The sequence below is a fragment of the Panthera onca genome, chromosome B4, assembly GCF_046562875.1.
Source record: "Panthera onca isolate mPanOnc1 chromosome B4, mPanOnc1 haplotype 2, whole genome shotgun sequence".
Classification (NCBI taxonomy): Eukaryota; Metazoa; Chordata; class Mammalia; order Carnivora; family Felidae; genus Panthera; species Panthera onca.
In genome coordinates, this window is record NC_138345.1 from 64,668,441 (window position 1) to 64,682,928 (window position 14,488).

Sequence of the window (14,488 nt, forward strand, 5' to 3'; positions counted from 1 at the left end):
AAGCAGGGGAGGTGCAGAGACAGAGAGGAGAGAGAATCCCAAGCAAGCTCCATGCTGTCAGTGTAGCCCCATGAAGGCCTCAAACCCACAAACTGTGAGATCATCATCTGAGCTGAAATCGATAAGCTGCCATGCTAGGTTAATATTAATTATATTAATGATATTATATGTAATTATATAATTATATTAATATATAATATATAAATTTATATAACATAATCACATATGATTATATTATATTATATTAATTATATTATATATTATTTAGCAATATTAATTAATATTAATTCTTAATATGACCTTTTTACTCTCAAAAGCGTCCAGTTTTGACAACAAATTATATAGTCATTCTATCTAAAATTTCTACAGTGGAAAACCAGTATATCAAAACCTTTTTCTGAATTAAGAGGGTTTTTTTTTTTTAAGTGTATTTATTTTTGAGAGAGAGAGAGAGAGAGAGTATGCATAAGGAAGGGGCAGAGAGGGAGAGAGAGGGAATCCCAAGCAGATCACCAGTGCAGAGCTTAATGTGGGGCTCAAACTCATGAACTGTGAAGTTATGACCTGAGCCAAAGTTGGATGCTTAACCAACTGAGCCACCCAGGTGCTCCCTGAGTTAAGAGTTTTTAATATGTTTTGTGGAGGGTTCTTAGCTATGAATTGGTTCTCCTTAGTAATATGAGTTTTTAAATAGTCAAAGTGGTAGGTTGAATGGGCAAAGAGACCTGGGACACTGAAATTAGTAAGACAATACTAAAATAGCAACATGTATAAAAACAATGAAATGTTTATATATTTTGGTCCTGATCATATGAAATGTGGGAAAGACAGGCACAAGGATGCATGCCAAGTTATTATGGGAAAATTAAATATCCAAAGATAGAGAACTGATTAAATATATTTTGGTACAACCTGTACTAGTGTATATTGTAGCCATTAAAATTGTGGCTACGAAACATTTAGTAAAATCAGAAACATATTTCATATTGAGGTGGAATAGACTTCTCTAAAAAAAAAAACAAGTGGGAGTATACATGAAGAGATTAAGAATTTGTTTGTAAAAAAAAAATGCTAAAAATGAAAATATTTATAAGATATACAAGAAACAAATAACTTAAACATACCTCAGTGGCACCTGGGTGGCTCATTTGATTAAGCATCTGACTCTTGGTTTGGGCTCAGGTCACCATCTCATGGTTCGGTGAGTTGGAGCTGGCATCATTGGCCTCTGCACTGACATTGCAGAGCCTGCTTGGGATTCTCCTTTTCTCTCTCTGCTCCTACCCCACTCATACTCTCTCTGTCTCTCTCAAAATAAATAAATAAACTTAAAAAAATACCTCAAATATATACAGAGTGCTTAATAATTAATGAGAAGAAGTCTGATATTCCAATAGGTAAATGAATAGACAAATCACATTAGCACACACACACACACGTATATACAAAGCCCAATGGCCAATAAGACATTTTAGAAAATGCTCAGGCTCATGAGTAAATAAAGAACTATAGTTTAAAGCCATGTTTTCCTCACAGAAAATGATTTGGTGTTTGAAGTGACTGGCTTATAATGCAGCAGGAATTGATCTTATAGAACTAAAGATATTAAAAGATCTAATGCATATATCTATACGAATGGGTCAATGATACTACTCAAACGAGGGGTTGGGCAGGCTTGGAAACACAGAAAAGATCCATAAGGAGAAACTTGGTGATACTCGCCAAGCTATTGTCCAAGGAAGAGAGGGAGTTGTAACCTTCTGACTTGGAAAACATCTGTGGTGATAACCGGCAAGTTGATCCCTAATGCAGAGTTAGAGACAAGGGGCAGGAATAATAATAATAATAATTAAAAATAATAATAGTAATACCAATAATATCAACAAACATTATTAAATGCTCTGTGCATTTTGGTAAGTGCTTTACATGAATTATTTAATTCTTTCCAAAAACTCTTAAGAGAAAATTTACTATTTTTGTCTAGTTCACAGATGAGGAAACATCAGTACCTGAATCCAGATCTTTCTGACAACAATGAACATCTTTGTAGCTGTTCTTACAGACTTTTAAGTAGCTTTTCATTCAAGAGATATTTACTGGACTTATATTAGGTTCTGAAAATTTAACTGATAGGAAGACTGGTCTATTGTCCTTACAGAGCTTATAGTTTAGCAGTACCTTATGGTCTGACGATGCTGCTGACAAGCTCAGGCTTGCTGTGAGATGAACACGTTAGCTCTCTTAGCCTGATGCCATTTGTGCTAATTATATTGGATTGACATTTATTCCTAACTCCTTCTATATGTCTTTCTGTGCAGCAGGGGCTGGAAAGCTAAAAGCTGTATCTCCCAGAATCTCTTGCAGCTAGGGTTCTAAAGGAAAGTTGGGTTCCTCTAATTAGACATACTCATGAGAGATATGGAGGCAAACATCAGATGGAGGCCATCAGTCTTCCTTCCTTCCTGCATCCTCCCTGCCTTCATCCCTCTCTTTCTTTCTTTCTTTCTTTCTTTCTTTCTTTCTCTTCCTTTCCTTTCCTTTCCTTTCTTTTTCTTTCCTTTCTTTCTTTTCTTTCTTTCTTTCAGTGAGAATATTTAAGTTCTACTCTTTTAGCAAATTTCAACTATACAATACAGTGTTATCTATCACCATGTTATACATTAGTTCCTTAGAACTTATTCGTCTTTTAACTGAAAGTGTGTACTCTTTTACCAAACTCTCCTTATTTTCCCCACTTCTGAGCCCTGGCAACCACTTTCTACTCTGTTTCTATGAGTTTGAATTTTGGGGGGGTGATTCCATATATAAGTGATACCATTTGGTATTTGTGTTTCTCCGTCTGGCTTATTGCATTTAGCCTAATGCCCTCCAGGTTCATCCATGTTGTGGAATGTGACAGGATTTCATTCTCCTTTTAAGGCTGAGTAACATTCCTTTTGTGTGTTTCTGTAGGTGTGTATATATATATATATATATATATATATACACACACATATATGTATATATATAGTCACATCTTCTTTATCCCTTCATCTGTTTCCATACCTTGGCTATTGTGAATAATGCTATGAACATGTGACTACAGGTATGTCTTTGAGACAATGATTTCTCTTTGGATATATACCCAGAAGTGAGATTGCTGGATCATATGGTAGTTTTATTTTTTATTTATTTATTTTTTTTAAATTTTTTTTTTTTCAACGTTTTTTATTTATTTTTGGGACAGAGAGAGACAGAGCATGAACGGGGGAGGGGCAGAGAGAGAGGGAGACACAGAATCGGAAACAGGCTCCAGGCTCCAAGCCATCATCAGCCCAGAGCCTGACGCGGGGCTCGAACTCACGGACCACGAGATCATGACCTGGCTGAAGTCGGACGCTTAACCGACTGCGCCACCCAGGCGCCCCTGGTAGTTTTATTTTTAATTTCTTGAAATAAACTCCATAATGTTTTCCATAGTGACTGTATGAGTTTATATTCCCACTGATAATGCACAAAGTTTCCCTTTGCTTCACTTCCTCATTAACACTTGTTCATTTGTCTTTTTGATGATAGCAAGTTTAGTAGGTGTGAGGTGATATCTCACTGTAGTTTTTACATCATTTGCATTATCCTGATGATTAGTGATGTTGAGCACCTTTTCATGTATCTGTTGGACATTTCTAGGTAGGTCTTTTTTGGAAAAAGGTCCATTTAAGTCCTTTGCCCATTTTTAAAATTGCATTATTGTGTTTTTGCTATTGAGTTGTATGAGTTCCTTGAGTAATTTAGATATTAATCCCTTACCAGATATGTGCCTTCCAAATACTTTCTTCTTTTCCATAGGTTGTCTTTTCATTCTGTTGATGGTTTGCTTTGCTGTCAGCTTTTTAGTTTGACATGGTAGCAACTGTTAATTTTTTGCTTTTGTTACCTTTGCTTTTGATTCGAATCCAGAAAGCATTGCCAGGATTGATATCAAGGACCTTACTCCCTATTTTCTTCTTGGAGTTGTATGGTTTCAGGTCTCACACTGAAGTCTTTAATCCATCTTGAGTTGGTTTTTGTGTATGGTGTGAGATCGTGATCCAGTTTTGCACTCTTACATGTGGCTGTCCAGTTTTCCCAACACCCTTTATTGAAGAGACTCTCCTTTCCCCACTGTATGTTCCTTGAAAGCCATCCCTCTGATGCTGTTTCTCCTGGCAAGCAAGTCATGGAAAGGTACCAAGAGGCGAAAAGATATATATAAGGGACCAGAGTCACTGTTTCATGTCTTGTGTCCATCTTCACGGGTTTTGAGAGGCAGTTATGGAGGTAGGAGAAGCAGCTGATCCTCCTTATTACGAACACAATCATCCCAGTAGCAGCCTCTTGACTCCTTTGTCTTTGCCTCTTCCAGTGGTCATGATTCCTGATTCAATCCTTTGCTTCTTCAATACCTGGAATTGTTTGTTCCCTGCACTAAATCGTCATTGATATTCCAATTTGCATTTCATCACATTTAATTCATTTCACTTTCCTGGTTCTGATTCCATGCTCCCCAAGCAGCCATCCTATTGTGGCTTGAGATGCTGTTTTGTATAATGGCTCAGAGTATAAACTCTGGAATCAGATTTGGAATTAAATACTCTATGATGATGCGCACTAACCTTTAAGAGTCTCTATGTCCTTACTATAAAATATGAACAGTTATGCTAATGTACCTCACAGGATTATCATGGAGATTAAATACCATCTTGTATAACAAGTGCCTTGAACACAGTAAAAGTTGATAAATGGCAGTGGTATTATTCTTGTTATTCTTGTTGTTATTACTGCTGTGTGTCCGACTTTCACAGATTTTCTTTGGACGCTCAAGTGAAGGGCAAATTCTCATGACCTAATCAAAGCTCTGTTCTTAGACATCACTGTTACTACATATCTGTAAGATGATATCTTTTTAAGTCATTAAAAATCATCTTTTATAACAAATTTTCACAACATTCATAATGGGCCACATTCACATGTATGACAAACACATAAAGTGAGGATATAATGCATGTTTTTATCTCTTATTCCAGAAAGCATATTAGAATTCACGAGAATGACATTATTATGGCTATACAGTTGTATATATTTATGTGCTTTGTAATTTGTGCTATAATTTGTTAAATAAAAGTAAATGAGGAGCCCGCAGGTAGCTCAGTTGGTTAAGTATCCAACTCCTGATTTTGGCTCAGGTCATGATCTCACCATTCGTGAGTTTGAGCCCAGTGTCCTGCTCCATGCTGAGAATTCAGAGCCTGCTTGGGATTCTCTCTCTCTCTCCTCTCTCTCTCTCTCTCTCTGTCCCTCCCTTTCTCGCATGCTCTCTCCCTCTCTCTCTCTGCCTCTCAAGAAAGAAAAAAAAAGCAAATGATTCATATAATTTATCCATTGCCATTTCCCAGTGCTCAGATGATGATGATGTTTCCTCACCCTCCCTGGAGGCTACTCTTTCTCTTGTTGTGGCTGCAGTTCTGTGCCTGGACTCCTTTCTGAGGCTGTGGTCTGAAAATTCCTTTAGGTAGAAAGAAGCTGAGGTGGTCTTAGAGCTCACCTCATTGTTTTTTCCTCAATCGGTGATCAAACCACCTGGAAGGTCTCTTGCCTGAGGCTTAAAACAGTTGTTTCACATATTTTTGTTTACTTTTCCATTTGCTTACAGTGAAAAGACAATTCTGGTACCAGTTACTCCATCCTGATGGAAGTAGAAGTGCCTCAACAAACATTTTTGATTGAAGGGATTATAAAATGTGAGGGGAACCATGAGTTAGAACATGATCTCTGTTTTGCTGCTAGATTTCTTTTATGGTCCTTCATGTATTAAGATGGTCCTTTGGAGCTAAAATTTCAAGATTATAGCTTTTGTCCCTTTGACCTTGTCCCTACAGTTCCTGGATCCCAAATCATAGCCAGGATGGTACTAAGTTGCTTAGGGTGAAAACACGTAAATTGTTTTATGTGGGGTTTTAGGACATACATATATGTGTAGTTTACTCAATTACAACCAAACCATCAAATTCTGCTTGATTTAGAATTTGTTCTTGGCTTCCTAAATATCTAGTGTCTTATTCTAATATAATCTTCCACCGTCAGTCAGCAATTCTGGACACCAATGAAACAAGATTCTTCCCATCTAGTTTCTCTCATTCTTAGCCTTGAGCACCGGATCAGTGGTTTCCAAATTATTTTGGCCATGCACCCCAAAGAAAGTTTGAGCATCCAATATCTCAGTGTGTGTGTGTGTAACATGACTATGGAAACAATATATTATGTACATCGTAAAACATCCACAAATTGAACCGAAACATGAAAATAAAAAGACTGTTTTTCATCTTGTATCCCATTGTATGAATTTGCATCCTCCACTGGGGTACACATACTACATTTTAAGATGAATGCCTTGAAGTTCAGAGCAAAGTTCAAAGGAGCCAACCTCCTGCAGTGATAAATCTATGCCGGCTCCTCCCATAGGAATAATTTAGAACTAGTTTTTAATGGCTTTTTAGTTTCTTTTTTTTTTTTTTTAATTTTTTTTCAACGTTTTTTATTTATTTTTGGGACAGAGAGAGACAGAGCATGAACGGGGGAGGGGCAGAGAGAGAGGGAGACACAGAATCGGAAACAGGCTCTAGGCTCCGAGCCATCAGCCCAGAGCCTGACGAGGGTCTCGAACTCACGGACCGCGAGATCGTGACCTGGCTGAAGTCGGACACTTAACCGACTGCGCCACCCAGGCGCCCCTGGCTTTTTAGTTTCTTAATGTGCACGAGTAGTCCTTCTTATGTCAAGCCAGAACTAACTTAATCCTTGATTTTTCTTGTTCCTTTCTGACTTGTTATACTTCTTTTCCTTTGTTCACTCTCTGTATTTGCAGTTTGGCTTTCTCTCAAGCAATCTATTTCCTATCATATTTTAACATTGAAACCACATGCCTTTATATTGACTTTACAAAATATTGTTTCTAGTTGACAGGATATACATGCAAACAAGGAGGGAGGGAATGATTTCCTTTAGATTCCGCTGAGATTCTGCCCAGGATGGAAAGGACCTGGAAGCCATTCAGAGACTAGATAAATTGCCAGTTGAATGAAAAATTATAAAGTAAATTGGGATTCCCCACAAGTAAAAATATGTAAAAAGAGAACATGACTAGAAATAAAACCTGTACTACTTTTCACTAGAAAATAACTATTCATCTAATACATAATAAGAGTTATGATTTCAGCCATTTGACCATCATATCCTGGATCAATGTCAAAAGTCCATAGGTCAGCCAGTAAAAAGCGGTATATTGTTAAAAAAAAAAGCTTATGGGTCATATTTGAGGCATTTAAAGATACATTCAGTTTTCTTTCAGAAGACAACCATTGTTACTAGTTCTTTTGCATATTTTCAAATATATCAAATTAACACTAATAATAATATACTGTATAGACTGTCCTATATCTTTCTTGTTTTGATTTAAAATTATATCTTGGCAAAAATTTTTAAAAAAAATTTTAATGTTTATTTCTTATTTAGAGAAAGAGAGAGAGAGAGAGAGAGTGGGGGAGGGTAGAGAGAGAAGGAGACACAGAATCCAAAGCAGTCTCCAGGCTCTGAGCTGTCAGCACAGAGCCTGATGCAAGGCTCGAACCTGCAAACCCTGAGATAATGACCTGAGCTGAAGTTGAGCGCTTAACCAACTGAGCCACCCAGGTGCCCCTATCTTGGCAAAGTTTCTAGTCAATACAGGAAGAGGACTCTCATTCTTTTTTATAGTTTCATGAAAAACTGTAACTTAATTTATTTAGTCAATTATTTATTTAACTAGTATTGATGATCAATAGCACTTATCTTTAGTTATTACAAATACTGCTGCATGAATAATCTTACATATGCCATTTTACATATATACTAATGTATCTGTAGTATGAATTCCTAGAAATTCAATTGCTTGTCAAAGAGTATGTGATTTTTAACTTTTATAGTCATTGGCAATTATTGCCAGCAATAAATGAGAGTGAGTAAAGTGTTCTTTACAATGCTAACTATAGTGCTTTATAATTACTAAGCACTCACATGTTAATTTGGTGATCCCATTAATTGTAAAATCAAAGCAGCATACATGACAGAAATTGGAAATACATTACCTTTAAGATTCAAACATTATGATTATTCTCAATGATGAATTCAAAATCAACTCACGTTAGACAAATGAGTTTCGAGTTTATTGCCTCCTTGTCCTAGGCTGGGAACAGAGTGATAATTCAGAGGTAAGTTTTCCATCTAAACTCTACCCTAAGCCTATAAACTTGCATCATTTAGCTGCCATGGATGGCTCTGACTTAAAAAAACTTTCACCTTAAGAAAGAAGGACAATGTCATACTTATAAACCAAAAAGCAAGAATAAATCATTTTCATAGGACTGTTTACATGAGGAACAAAGCTTGCTTTGTTCTTCCACGTGTGTTTCTTTGGATGAAAAGATATTCCCATCAATGCCCCAGTTGAAGTCAACTTGCTGAGCAGAGGATGCTATTGAGCATCGTCTCCAGTTGAAAGCATTCAGGATATACATGAAATCCTATTGGCAGGAAAGATAGTGTCAAGATGCCCATAACTCTGAAGTGAACACAGACAAAGACTAAGGAGTCAACGGCAGATGCTACTGTTGGGCAGGAAGGTTGATGCTCTGGCACTTGGGTTTTCAGATTTACATGCCAATTTGCACTATCTCTATCTTTACCTCAAATGGTGCAGATTATAATAAGTGCCACTGCCTTTATGGTTACACATCAGCTATTAGAACTGCAAAAGCTCTGGGACACCTGGGTGGCTCAGCTGGTTAAGCGGCCAGCTTTGGCTCAGGTCATGATCTCATGGTTTGTGAGTTCTAGCCCCATGTTGGGCTTTGTGCTGATAGTTCAGAGCCTGGAGGCTGCCTTGGATTCTGTCTCTCTCTCTCTACCCCTCCCCTACTCATGCTCTGTCTCTCTTTCTCAGAAATAAATAGACATTAAAGAAATTTAAAAAGAACTGCAAAAGTTCTGCAGAAGACCAAGTCTTCTGCTCTAAAGGACACACACAGAACCTTGCCATGCTCTGTGAGCTGAACACTGACGTGGCTGTATTTGCTGATATATAAATTCAACGTAAAGGGAGAGCAGAGGGCAGACAGGCTGTTCTGAGATAATGACTCAGTCTGGCCCAGCGTTGCCACTCTGTGATTCTGTGATGCTGACCCATTCTAAACAGGCCTAAACTCAGTTCTACTCTCGTTTTTTCACAGATGGCTTAAGCCTCGAATCAGCCTAGACCACAATACTTAGCTAAGGCCACTGCACATTGACCTGTTATCCATGATCTTAGTCCTAAGTGCCTTAATTCTTCACTTTGACCAGGGTTTGACTTTTGCAGGGGGCCTCGGGCGCGGAGCAGCTCAAGAGTTGTACCTTAATCTCTGTTTTGCTGTTACAAATTAAGGTAACTATGTGCTTCCTTTCTCTGAGAGCTGGTGTGTGCTGACCCCCATAGCCTTTTCCTTCTCCAGCAACTTTACTGGCCTTCTGGGGTCCTGATTAGAGTCCCTCTGAGTGAAGGGAGCCACAGAGTGCAGTAAAAATACAGGCTTTGGAGTAAGATGAATAGTCTTGAATCACCACTTGGTTCTGTCACTTTAAGTCCTTCAGCCATTTTGTTTCAGCTTTCTCATCTGTAATATGACCATAGTGTCAACGTCATGAGGTTTTATTGCCCATAGTGTCAACATCCTGAGGTTTTATTGACAAGAGTGGAAGAATAATGTGCATAATATTTTTGGTATGGCTGACACATTCTATGCATTTTGTTCTATCCTGAAGGCACCTTTAACCAGAGTCTTTCTCCCTCCAATCCATGAGGACTGTGGCAGTCTTGATGACTTGTATATTAAAGAGATGAGGGGGAAACATTCCTTTTTCTTCTCTTCCAATATGATAGGTATGTGGATTCTTCCTCTTCACGATCCTGAGTAAAAGACAGAAGTGTTCTTAGGCTTGCTGTTGCACTATGGCCCAGCTAACCTTCTCCTAAGTTGAGAGGGAGGGTCTCCTGTGGGAGGTCCCAGCCTGACCTCTTCTTTTAGTCCTAGAAATGGCCTTTAACGGGAGTCGTGCTGGCTGTGAAAATTCAGGCTTTCAGCATAGAGCTCACATAACCACAACCCTTATATAATCCTTATAATTATCTTTGGATTTAATAATAGTGTTAGAGAAAACCACATTAGAAATTACTCTTTCATGGTGAATATCCTCACGTTGAGAAGGCCCATAAATGTTAATGTACAGACCAATAAAACTACAGATAAGGAAGTGAGACTCTTTTGTGCAAAAGTTCATAAGGAAAAGTAACAGGTGCAATTGTTGACACCAAGCACTCTAAAGGGGAGTTTTCTTGCTCTGTGCCCAAGAAACATTCAAAATTGTTAGTTACTATTCTTTGCAAAAACCTTTCAAGTCTGAAGACCATTACTAAGTTTGTCTTCTGGTACTTCTTACCAAGTTAAATGATTCAAATTTTTTAAAAAAGCTTTTAGATAGTCTGTTTTTCAATTGCTTGATTCTACTTGGAATTCTTCTTAAAAATCTCCTTATTTTTAAGCAGGATAACCTAGTGATCACAGTTTTCCAGTGAGGTTTAAACCGTTGCTGATTATAGTTGAAGTTGTCCAATGCTTCATCACCTGGAAGACTAGAAAACCATGTTTCTAATAAACTAAAAATAATCTTCCTTTTCAACTTAGATTCAGGAATCCCCCTATCCAAAAGCAGTCCAGCTGCTTTGAGAGTTGTTGGAAGGCTATAAATAGTTCTTATGCACGTGCCTGCCGGGATTTGGAGTTTGGGTAAAGAGGGAAATGTCAATCAATGGCAAACCTAAAAGGCTGGCAATAAACAAGGATAGTTAGATCCTTTTCTCTTATAATTCTAAGAAGGGAACCAAGAAAAGATATACAGAACCATATGAAACAACAAAATCACAGGTCAATTTAGACCTGGAAGAAACTTGGTGATCTTCTGGTTTAAACGCTTTACTCAACAGGTGATGATCTAAGACCATGATGCTAGAAATTGGCAGGTACAACAACTCTTTGACACAAGTTTAATTTTAATACAAATTTTATGGATGATGAAATTGAGGTAACTCAGTAAGCGTAGAGCTGGAATTTGGACCTAAGTTTCGTGGACTTTGGGGCCTAAGTTTTACCTCTGTGCTACCTCACACACATACATCTATGAGATGTTTTCTTGTATTGATTCAGTGGTGTTTGTACATGAGTGACTGCATTTGCCCCATTGTGTTTTGCTTACAGTCCCTAAAGGAGTTATGTGGTTTTAGTGTGAGAAAGAGACATTCTCTTATGTTTAAGAGACTTGGACTAACATTTGTACTTTTCCCCTCTAGAAGATTTACAACCTCCAGTGTATCCCAAGAGATAAAACTGGTGGAGGAAAAGGGGCCAGGGGTCAGGGAAGAACACAGAAAGGCCAAGCTGAGGATCTTACACACACAAAAAAAACCCGTTACTTGTTTACAAGTAAAACTTATTTACAAAAAAACCCTTATACTTAAAAATGTAAGTGTTAAATCTTCACCACTTCACCCATCCAATAATTAATGTTTACTGAGCACCTATTCTGTGCCAAGCCTTGCATGAGATGCTACATATCTATGGCTGAGTAAGGCACCACTCCTGACGTCAATCAATGTACTGCCCAGCAGGGGAGACAGACAATTAAGCAGATGTTTGCAATATAATGGGCAGGCGATAGGACCATAAAACTTTAATACAACAATTTGAGCAAGCAACTCAGCTTGGGGTATCTGCGATATCACCATAAAAATTCCTTTTGAGTTGCAGGATCCTTTTGAAGAATGTGGGGAAGTTTGCCAGATGAAGAAATAGGGGAGAAGATATTTCAGGTGAATCGTACTGCATGAGTAAAGATATGGAGTTACGAAAGCACATGCACGGAGAGTCTGGAGAACTATGCAAAGTTAACTTGGCTTTCACTGGGTGGTGGCTATTACAGTTGACCTCGAACAATGCAGGGGTTGGGGGCTGAAGGGGGTTGGGGGTGGTCAGGTGGTGGTGGTGGTGGTTAGGAGGGAGTAGTGTCCCCTCTGCAGCTGAAAATCTGCATCTAACTTTTGACTCTTAAAAACTTAACTACTAATAGCCTACCATTGACCAGAAGCCTTACCAATAACATAAACAGTTGATTAACACATATTTTTCATGTTGTATGTGTTATATATTGTGTTCTTACAATAAAGCTAGGCACAAGAAGATGTTAGGAAAATCAATAGGAAGAGAAAATACACTTATAGTACTGTACTGTACATATCAGGAAAAGTCCACACCGAGAGTGGACCTACACAGTTCAAATTCATGTTCAGCTGTATTATGTTAGCTAGTTATAATGAAAGTGTCAATGGTTATTTTAACGTTAGTTCCATCTATGCTAATACTAGACTGGAATGCAGGTTAGGCAAGGCTGGGTCTAAGAAAGTTTCTGTATATGATAGAGATGATTAAAGATAAGATAAAAAACAACTTCATATCAGAAAGATGGACAATACAACCCAAGCTTATCATTTCCAGAGTTTAAGAAAGTCTTGAAAAACAAAGAGATATGGCCAAGTGGACTGGTTCAGCCTGAGATGGCAGTGGTAAGTGCTTTCTTGAAGGCCAGATGAAACCTGGGAGACTGGGCGAAACCACATAAAACAACCAGAATGAATAAACAGAAGAATCTGTGCAATCCCCTTGGATTTCCTTTCAAAGAACATGTCTAAGAGAAAAGAATATGGCTTTTGGAGTCTCAAAGCCTGAGGTTTGAAATCTGGCTCCACCATTTATTAGCTCCAAAAGCAACTACCTCCTGTGGAAAATGGAGACACAGAGTGGGGACTTGCGGAGATGCTGCAGTGAAAGGCCTAGCACAGTGCCTGGCACCCAGTGTGAACCTCCAACTTGAGCATTCCCATTGCTGTGATCTCAGGGGTCTTGCTTGGACACGTAATTAAAGTTCCTGCCTTCTCAGGGGTTGCCTGGATGGCTCAGTGAGCTAAGTGTTGACTTCAGCTCAGGTCATGACTCATGGTTTGTGAGTTCAGGCCCCGCATGGGGCTCTCTGCTGTCTGCACAAAGACTGCTTTGGATCCTCTGTCCCCACCCCCCTCTTTTTCTGCCCCTCCCCCCTTCCTTCTCTCTCCCCCTGGCAAGCTTATACACTCTCTGTCTCTCTCAAAAAATAAACATTAAAAAAAGTTGCTGCCTTCTTCAAAACAACTCTAGAGGTGAGTCCTTTGAAATAAGGTATGTTCTATGAACCATCTATGTGGAGAGTTGTGAGTGGTGGTATATCTATGGATAGGTGAGCAACTGTGAATAAACTTGGGAAGAACACATCTGTTGAAAATCAGTGTTCAGTGTGGATCAATGTTTTGATCTAAGGCCTCTACAGATATTTGCTTGTACTTTACTTCTGTGGGTGATGTTCGAGCCACCTGGAACCATCCCTGTCAGTCCAAATTCTTCTTTCCTAGGACTTCTTGGAGTAGGCTTTCCCTACTATAATTTTGTAGCACTCTAGGTCGTGGGGAAAATAAATGGCTTTGTAGCTTTCTCAGGCCAGCCCATATAGGTACATTCTGCGATTTTAGCTATGGTGTCCAGTTCTTCAGGTAGAAACTAAAACCAGTGCTGGTTCGTTTTAAAGGTATAAGAGAGAGTTTTTTCACTGAAATAGTTTTGGAATAAAGAAAAAAAATCCGCTTTATACAGTGGGTGAATGATAGTACAGAGACTGCCAATTCTCCATGAAGCCACAAATCCTACAAAACCTATGTTCCACAAGGTCAGGGTCATCTTTGTTGTTCATCATATCCCTAGCGCTGAGCACTGTGTCTGACACATAGCAGGCAACAAGCAAGTATCTGTGAAATGAATGAAGAAAGAAAGGAATAGTATTGAAAGGCATGCGCAAAGATAGCAGAGCCTTAACATGATCCAAGGGCAAGCTGATAAGTATTTTAGGGATACACTGGCTTCTTTATGTTGACACTGAGGTAACAACTGTCATACTTTCCCACTAAATATTCCTTAGGGCCATTTTCGGAGAGAAACATTCACTGGAGGCATCCTTAAGCAGATTAAGTTCTTAGGAATTCCAGATGGGTAGGTTGATAAGAGTTCACATCTGAATGGACATTGTTATACAAAAAGTTTGGAAGAACCCAAATGATTGTGCAGTTTTATACTCCTCCTATAACATGAAACCCAGGAGCCTTCAGATGATTCCTGTACTCTTTTCCATTTTCAGCCAAAATAGATTCCTTCTGCCTCTCTCAAACTTTCCCATTATTGCATAATCTAGGAGGGCCCACAGAGCTTCCCTTGTTGTTAAGCAGAACTGACAGAAGACTGATATTTTCTATTTAAGGCAGAGCTTGGAA